The 9,076-nt window shown below is 41.8% G+C and overlaps 1 long non-coding RNA gene across 1 annotated transcript; it reads left to right on the top strand.

Moving 5' to 3' along the window:
• Positions 1-3,756: 3,756 nt before the first annotated feature.
• Positions 3,757-8,727, top strand: LOC129051659 (uncharacterized). The gene is made up of 2 exons (XR_008516084.1): positions 3,757-4,255; positions 8,236-8,727. It is a non-coding gene; the product is annotated as an uncharacterized LOC129051659 (long non-coding RNA).
• Positions 8,728-9,076: the final 349 nt, after the last annotated feature.

Genomic DNA, 9,076 nt, shown 5'->3' with positions numbered 1-9,076 from the left:
GGAACCCAAATAATAACTGGTGTTAGAGTGACCATATATATAGTCCAAACTGGAGTACTTTTGAAATAAATGGGGCTAAATATACCAAGAAAATCAGCATAAACTGGGACATATGGTCACCCTTTTGGTAATGGATGTCTTATCTATGTTAGAAAATGAGAACAGAGGAATATATATATGGATGTTACCATGTATAGAAAAATATTTCATTTCTTGTATCTTGAGTGTCATAGAACAATTTATATTATTACCTTCATATAACAAAAATTTATAAACCTAAATATCTTAAATTATTAGCAAATTAGTTACAAAATTCTCTGAATTCATGATAAAAAACTGTAGATGTATATGTATAGACTTGGAAAGATAACGAATATAAATACAATTACAAAAGGTTCCCTGTGTTTTTGTTCTGTGTCACCTTGGCTACACTGCAACTACACTTTCTAGAATTCCATGCCCTGTATGATACTGAGTTAGAGTTGGCAAAATAAAAATTTACTTGAGATTTGGGGTGGGGAAGGAATACTTCAGACATTACTCTCTGCAGGTCTTCATGGTTAAATAGGGTGCCTTATCTGCAGTATTACTACTTTTAGGATTCCAGATTAGAAATCCTAGCCAACTAGATGAGTGCAGTGACTCATTCATGCCTGTAATCTCAGTACTTTGGGAGGCCAAGGCAGGCAGATCACTTGAGGTTAGGAGTTTGAGACCAGCCTAGCCAACATGGTGAAACCTCGTCTCTACTAAAAATACAAAAATGAGCTCCAGCCTGGGCGACAGAGCAAGTCTTCGTCTCAAAAAAAAAAAAAGAAAAAGAAAAAAAAAGAAATCCTAGCCAACTATATTTCAATATTTATGTGATATTTTTCAAGAAGAGTATTTACAAGATTACCAGACATTAATGGTGAAAAACAAACAAACAAAAAATCCCCTCCATCATTGTGGAATAGTCTCCGTTACTGTCTTCAAAGCATTTTCTGTGCAAGCTCCCTCAGAGCTCTTTTTTCCGGGTGTAGCTCCTACTTCAGAACATGGCATACAAAATTCCCCACAATCAGGCCGGGTGCGGTGGCTCACACCTGTGATCCCAGCACTCAGGAGTTTGAGACCAGCCTGGCCAACCTGACGCGTCCCTGTAATCCCAGCTACTCGGGAGGCTGAGGCAGGAGAATCGCTTGAGCCAAGATCACACCACTGCACTCCAGCCTGGGTGACAGAGTGAGACCCTGTCTCAAGGAAAAAAAAAAAAAAAATCCCCACAATGAATAATTTGCCCTTTAAAAGCCCCTTGAATAGTAATCTCTATTTTTATAGGCCTCAGATGTATTAATTACATGTCTAATACATTATTTTAGCATTTAAAAGGTAATTACAAGAAGATACGTGATTACAAACAGAATTTTTACAGTTGCTTCAGGTGTTACCCTGATGCTGCCTATAGAACATTTTTAACCTCTTTTCCAATTTCTGATGGACTTATAGCCACTTTTTTTTTAAAGCCTCAGGGTTTCACAGGTTCCACCTAATTATCAGCTTCACTTTGAAAGATCATTTCATGTTACAACTACATTTCACACAAAAATCTCCACTTCAGGTCTGAAGTAGCTCCCTGTTAAACTGAACTTCTGCAGATGTGACTCTCTCATGATACTGGCACTATTGCAGGCCATACTTTTCTACTTTTAAGTAATACTGTTGGCATCTAAGCCATTCGTTTTGGAAAAATAATCCTTGTATGAATTTTCTGTATTTATTAAGACAGTGCCAGCCTCAACCTTAATAATTACAGTGATTATCTCAACTTTATATATGTAGAACAAATCAAGCCTTTATAAATGTGGTTGAGAATTTTTAGGGTCTGCATAACCACCTTAATACAGTTTTGTTTCATCACCATTACAGCATGGGTCTGGAAGGCTAGACTAGGCTGTGGTATCACTCTCTCAAATCTCAGTGGCTTACAAAAACAAAGGTTTATTTCTCTCTCATGCTACATTTCCATTATAGGTCAGCTGCAACTTTGATTTGTGTCCTATTCACTCTGGGACCCAGGGTAATGAAGCAGCCTCTCTTTCAGATATTGCCAATCATCACGGCAAAGGATAAAAGGACATGGTGATCCATGAGCTAGTTTTCAACACTTCCGACCAGACATGGCACCTAGCACTGCCAACTTGCATTTCATGGTCATAGCAAGTCATAAGGCCACGTCTGCCATCAAGGAGGTGAGGATACATAATCCTCACATATGGGAGTGCAGAAAATACAGGGGAACAATAAGGTATTCTGCCAGAATTACTTTATTTGTCTTTGACTAATAAATCAATGTTTTTATACATGGGCACCAAAAATTAATACCTGTGTTTTGCTGGAAAAAAAGTGGTTTGATTTTTCTTCTCTACTTCCTCCCATTTATTTTATTTTCCATTTCATCCTCCAAGCTATATTTCTAAGAGCCACAGAATTAATTTTAATGCTGGTAGTGATCTTAGAGATAGTCCAACTCAAGTTACTTACTCTTCAAGTAAGGATATCAATACTAGAGAGGAAATTGTAAGATGCCCATGTTTTAAACTGTAATTAGCTGGGTCTGCTGGCACACTTCTATAGTCGCTACTCAGGAGGCTGAGGCAGGAATGCTGCTTGAACCCAGGAGTTTGAGTGCAGCCGGGGCATCATCTCTAAATAAATAAAGTTGCAACAGAACAAAACAGACTAAAACCCAGGTCTCTCAATTTATAATTGAATGCTTCTGCAACATATAGCTTTGTTTCCAAAACTGAGTTATTAAAATGATGTGCCTTTTAATAAATAAGAGTGCATGTTATCATTCGGTACCTAAAACATAATTACAGAAAACATTTAAATATGTGAGGAAAACCATAAAAATAGGACTCGTTAGAAAATCATTTTTACAATATGCACTTTTTTGCATGAGGAATCTTTTGGTTGCAAATGGAAAACCCAACACACACTGGCTAAAGAAGAAACTTATCGACTCATGAAATTTGTTTAATTCAAAGTGCAGGGAAAAAAGCTAGCTTTGAGTGTGAGTCCAGTAGCTCCAATGAAGCTGCTAGCATCTTTGTACCTCTAGCCCACTTTTCTCCTTTGGGTTGGCCTCCTTCTCACAGTCTCCTCATCTTACTGCAGTGCCAGGCCTACGGTCCAGAAGTGTAGCAATCTCAGGACAAAGAGCATCTCTGTTGCCTACTTATTCCAGGGGCCAGGGAAATCCTCCCATTAGCTGAGTCATATGTCTCTGGTTGAACCAGTCACTACAGGCAGAGGGAAGCCGTGTTCTGATTGGTCACACCAGAGTCATGTGAGGTCAGACCCACACAAACCACCTGCAGTGAAAAGGCGGAAGGATTGGTTTGCAAACAGGCCACTGTTTCCGGAAAAAAAAAAAAAAAAAAAAAAAAAGAGAAGAGGCAAAAGCAACAAATTTTTCTTATAGCTGTCGGTTGCTCTGATTCACTACAGGCAAAACCAAGAAACTATGGCAAATTTTACAGTTAATAAAACTATCTGAGTAAAAATAAAAAAAGATTTGATAAATAGGTGTTTGGCGGAAAATAAAGTCTAGGGATGATTAATATAAGAAATATTAGTCTAAACATGGTGAGCTTTTCTGTGGAATCAAAAAATCTGAATATGGCCGGGCGAGGTGGCTCATGCTTGTAATCCCAGAACTTTGGGAGGCCGAGGCGGGTGGATCATCTGAGCTCTGGCGTTCGAGAACAGCCTGGGCAACGTGGTGAAACCCGGTCTCTACTAAAAACAAAAATTAGCCGGGCGTGGTGGTACGTGCCTGTAATCCCAGCTACTCCGGAGGCTGAGGCAGGAGAATCGCTTGAACCCAGGAGGCGGAGGTTGAATTGAACCGAGATCACGCCACTGCACTCCAGCCTGAGTGAGAGAGCGAGGCTCACAACAAAGAAGAGAGAGAGAGAGAGAGAGCGCGATCTGAATGTGAGGATCAAAAGTAAATTGAACTTCTGACCTTAAGTGATCTGCCTGCCTCAGCCTCCCAAAGTGCTGGGATTACAGGCATGAGCCACTGCACCCGGCCAAATTGGGAATGATAAAATGTGTACGATTGAAAAATAGTCTGTTGTTTGGGGGATGTCCACATCTTTTCCTGCTGTTTCCCTCCCACACACCCTGCACACCACCAATCTTTGTTAAAATGTGTGTAGTTTTCTAGGAGAAGAGCAATTTCTCGTCTTGTTGCTATGGTTCCCAGGTGAGTTGCTAGTAGGAAAACAACAACACTGTTATTTTTGACAGAGCATGTTGTGATGCTAAGAAATGACTGCACAGGAGCAGATTTTAAACCAATATTTCCATTGCTGCCACCTAGTTGCCCACTTTAATTTTCTGCTTCAGTGTTTTAAATCTTGCTCCAAAGTACGTGATATACAAATTATTGTTTATCTCATTATATATTTAAGAAAGTAAAATGAAATTTTATATATATATATATATATATATATATATATAAAATTTTTTTTGAGACAGAGTCTTGCTCTATTGCCCAGGCTGGAGTGCAGTGGTGTGATCTCACTGCAACCTCTGCCTTCCGGGTTCAAGCAATTCTCCTGCCTCAACCTCCTGAGTAGCTGGGATTACAGGTGCCCACCACAACACCCAGCTAATGTTTGTATTTTTAGTAGAGATAGGGTTTCACCATGTTGGCCAGGCTGGTCTTGAACTCCTGACCTCAAGTGATCTGCCTCAGCCTCCCAAAGGGCTGGGATTACAGGTGTGAGCCACCGTGCCTGGTGAAATTTTATATTTTTAAGGTGCACTACTCAATAAAATGAACTTCAAGTTGTGTGCTGATATTTAAAACAGAAAAAAAGTCCAGGCACAGTGGCTCATGCCTGCAATCCCAGCACTCTGGGAGGTCTGAGGATCCTTTCAGTCTAGGAGTTCAAGATCAACCTGGGCAACACGGTGAAAACCCACCTCTATAAAAATTACAAAAATTGTCCTGGCATGGTGGCACATGCCTGTAGTCCCACCTACTCAGGAGGCTGAAGTAGGAGGATCACTCAAGCCTGGGAGGTCAAGGCTGCAGTGAGCCGTGATCACGCCACTGCACTCCAGCCTGAGCCACAGAGGGCCACAGAGCAAGACCCTGTGTCAAACAAAACAAAATAAAACTGAAAAAAAAATGAATTAAATAAAAATAGCTCACATCTGAGTTTGTGAGGATACTGGCATCTTGGAAGTTTATGAGAATCTCAGCCTTTCATTTCAAACTAGGCTGGAGGAAGCAAATGTGTTTCCATATTGGAATCATAAAACCTTTCTTCCAGAGTCACCCAAATTATTTTCCAGAACCAAATAAATGGCCCCTATCTCAGTGTAAGAGCTATGAAATCATCAATTTCAGAAATTTAATAGAGACCTTTTCACATTTAAGTATATAGTACATATACAAATTGTACTAGATAGCCTAATATTTAAAGATATTAGTAGGCTGGGCATGGTGGCTCACGCCTGTAATCACAGCACTTTCGGAGGCTGAGGCGAGAGTATCACCTGAGGTCAGGAGTTTGAGACCAGCCTGACCAACACAGTGAAACCCTGTCTCTACTAAAAATACAAAAATTAGCCGGGCGTGGTGGCACGTGCCTGTAGTCCCAGCTACTCAGGAGGCTGAGGCACAAGAATCGCTTGAACTTAGGAGGCAGAGGTTGCAGTGAGCCGAGATCGTGCCTCTGCACTCCAGCCTGGGCCACAAAGCGAGACTTCGTCTCAAAAAAAAAAAAAAAAAAAAAAAAAAAATTAGGATAAATATGCACAGGCCTCAGTTTTAACTACCATAATTTGAAGAGACGCCAGAATAGTTATTGTTGAGTTAAATATTAACAAAATAGTTGCTTTTTTACCATAACATCAGGAGTATCAATATTGAAAAATTATTTACATATATTATTTTTTTGAGAGAGAGTCTTGCACTATTGTCCAGGCTGGAGCACAGTGGCGTGATCTCAGCTCACTGCAAACTCCACCTCCCAAGTTCAAGCGATTCTTGTGCCTCAGCCTCCCAAGCAGCTGGGACTACAGGTGTGCACCACCACACTCAGCTAATTTTTGTATTTTTAGTAAGGACGGGTTTTTGCCATGTTGGCCAGGCTAGTTTCCAACTCCTGGCCTCATGTGATATGCCTGTCTTGGCCTCCCAAAGTGCTGGGATTACAGGTGTGAGCCATCGGGCCCGGCCTGTTTATATAATTAAAGGAGGGTAATGAAGAAGCAGGAGCTGGGGTTGTAGTGGGAAACTGGTTAAAGATTGTCTGGCTCACTCCATACTGATTGTACTGTTGGGTTGCCTAATATAAATATAAATATAATTGAGTGCAACATAATGTTCTTGACCAATTCTCTTTGGATGGCGGGCCTCATGACTGGGGGCATTTGTGATTTTTCCACCCATATCTGTTTTGCCTTTCTTCTGGTCTCAGCATCTCAATTTTTGAGGGGTGGGAGGAACTTCCTTTCTGCCATTGTGTCCCGGTTTTGGTTTTTTTAAGAGACAGAGTCTCTCTATATCGCTCAGGTTGCACTCAAATTCTAGGCTCAAGTGACCCTCCTGCCTCAGTCGCCTGAGTAGCTGAAACTGCAGGCATGCTCTACTGCACCTGGCTTGTGTTCAGTTTTGACTGTCAGTTGAGGTGACTCCCCTAATTTAGTGGAGTCATGATTTTTGGCATAACAGTTATGATTGTTAATTTTAACAGTTGTGATTGTCAACTTGACTGGGCCGTGGGGTACCCAGACATTTGGCCAACCATTAATCTGTGTGTGTCTGTGGCGGTGTTTCTGGATGAGATTAATATTTGAATTGATGCTACATCCATATAATGTACAAATAAGAAATTACTTGACCACACAGGAGCACTAAAAAAATAAAAATGAGCTATCAAGCTACAAGAACACATGGAGGAAACCTAAATGCTGTATTAGTCCCTTTTCAAGCTGCTAGTAAAGACATACCCAAGGCTTGAGCAATTTACAAAAGAAAGGGGTTTAATTGGACTTACGGTTTCAGGCGGCTGGGGAAGCTTCACAATCATGGCGGAAGGCAAGGAAGAGCAGCAGGCAAAGTAAGAATGAGGAAGATGCAAAAGCGGAAACCCCTGATAAAACCATATGCTCTCGTGAGAGTTATTCCCTACCATGAGAACAGTATTGGCGAAACCGCTGCCATGATTCAATTATCTCCCACCAGGTCTCTCCCACAACATGTGGGAATTATGGGAGTACAATTCAAGATGAGATTTGGGTGACGACACAGAGCCAAACCGTATCAAAGGCATATTGCAAAGTGAAAGAAGCCAATCTGAAAAAACTATATACTGTAAGATTCCACCTAGATGACATTCTGGAAAAGGCAAAACTATGGGGACAGTAAGAAGATCAGTGGTTGCCTGGGGTTAGGGGTGGGGAAGGGAGGAACAGGTGAAGCACAGAAGCTTTTTTGGGCAGTGAAACTACCGTTTATGATACTGTAACGGTGGATATATGACATTCTACACTTGTGAAACCCATAAAATGTTCAACACAGGGTGAACCCTAACTTAAACTATGAACTCTGGGCTGGGAGCTGTGGCTCACCCCTGCAATCCCAGCACCTTGAGAGGCCGAGGTGGGCAGATAGCTTGAGCTCTCAAGTTTGAGATCAGCTTGGGCAACATGGTGAAACCTCATCTCTATAAAAATACAAAAATTAGCCAGTTGTGGTGGCACGTGCCTGTAGTCCCAGCTACTCAGGAGGCTAAAGTAACAGGCTCACTGGGCCTGAGAGGTGGAGCCTGCAGTGAGCTGAGATTGCACCACTGCATTCCAGCCTGGGTGATAGAGTGAACCCTGTCTCAAGAAAATAGAGAATAAACTATGGACTTTGGGTGATAAAGATGTGTCAGTGTTGGTTCATTGATTATAACAAATGCACCACACTGACAGGGGATGTCAATGGTGTGGATGGCTGGGAGTGGGTGTATGGGAATTCTTGGACTTAACACTCAGTTTTTCTGTGAGCCTAAAACTGCTCTAAAAAATAAAGTGTATTAATTTTTTTAAAAATGAAGGAGAAATAAAGTTTATTAGACACACAGACACACACACATGAAACTGAGGGGTTCGTTTAGTCAGCTCTGCCTGCCCTGCTTGCTTTTGATCGCTTGCTTTTGCTTGTTTTTTCCTTTTTTCCAGGATATTGAAGGCTGCAATACCGAAGGCCTCACTACGGAATGCTGAAACTTAACCTTCGCTGGCTACTTTATAGATAACATCCATGAGTCACCATAGTAACGGTTGCTTCAGTTGTTTTTCAGAAATGTGGGCCAGCTCCTGTCCAGTTCAAACTGTTTGAGACCACTGACCCTTCAACTGGGCCAACACAGTTGCCCAAGAGGTGGCCTTTTGACCACAGAGGGCCAAAAACTCCACCCTCAGATCAAGCTAATGCCGTCATTTTCTGTACATATGCCACACAAATGTCATGAGCCCCAGCTATGCTTGTGCATCATGAACCTGTTACTTTATTTTTTCCCCTGCCAATCACCTTTCCCCATGCCTTAGATCACTCACTTTCCTAACCCCTAAACATCCCAAAGCCTCATTTTCATGGAGGTGGACTTGAGAGCTGTTCTCCCACCTCCTTGCTTGGTGCCCTTGTGAATAAATCTTTTCTCTTTTGCAAAATCCATCTTCACTGTGATTGATTTACTGTATGCAGGCAGAATGGACCTGGACTTGGCCAGGAACACACACACACACACAGACACGCACACACACACACACACACACACTTGCAGATGGACTGAAAAATGAGATAAAAATTCCCCATAGACCAAAAATAGAAGCAGGCAGAGGTGACAAGTTTTGCTCTTGTAGGATAACAGATTAAAATGCTCAGCATGGCTGGGCACAGTGGCTCACGCCTCTAATCCCAGCACTTTGGGAGGCCGAGGTGGGAGGATCACTGGAGCCGAGGAGTTCGAGACCAGCCTGGCCAACATGGTGAAATCCCATCTCTACTAAAAATACAAAA

The sequence above is a fragment of the Pongo abelii genome, chromosome 17 (assembly GCF_028885655.2).
Source record: "Pongo abelii isolate AG06213 chromosome 17, NHGRI_mPonAbe1-v2.0_pri, whole genome shotgun sequence".
NCBI lineage: Eukaryota > Metazoa > Chordata > Mammalia > Primates > Hominidae > Pongo > Pongo abelii.
This window is presented reverse-complemented; position numbering and strand designations above follow the sequence as displayed.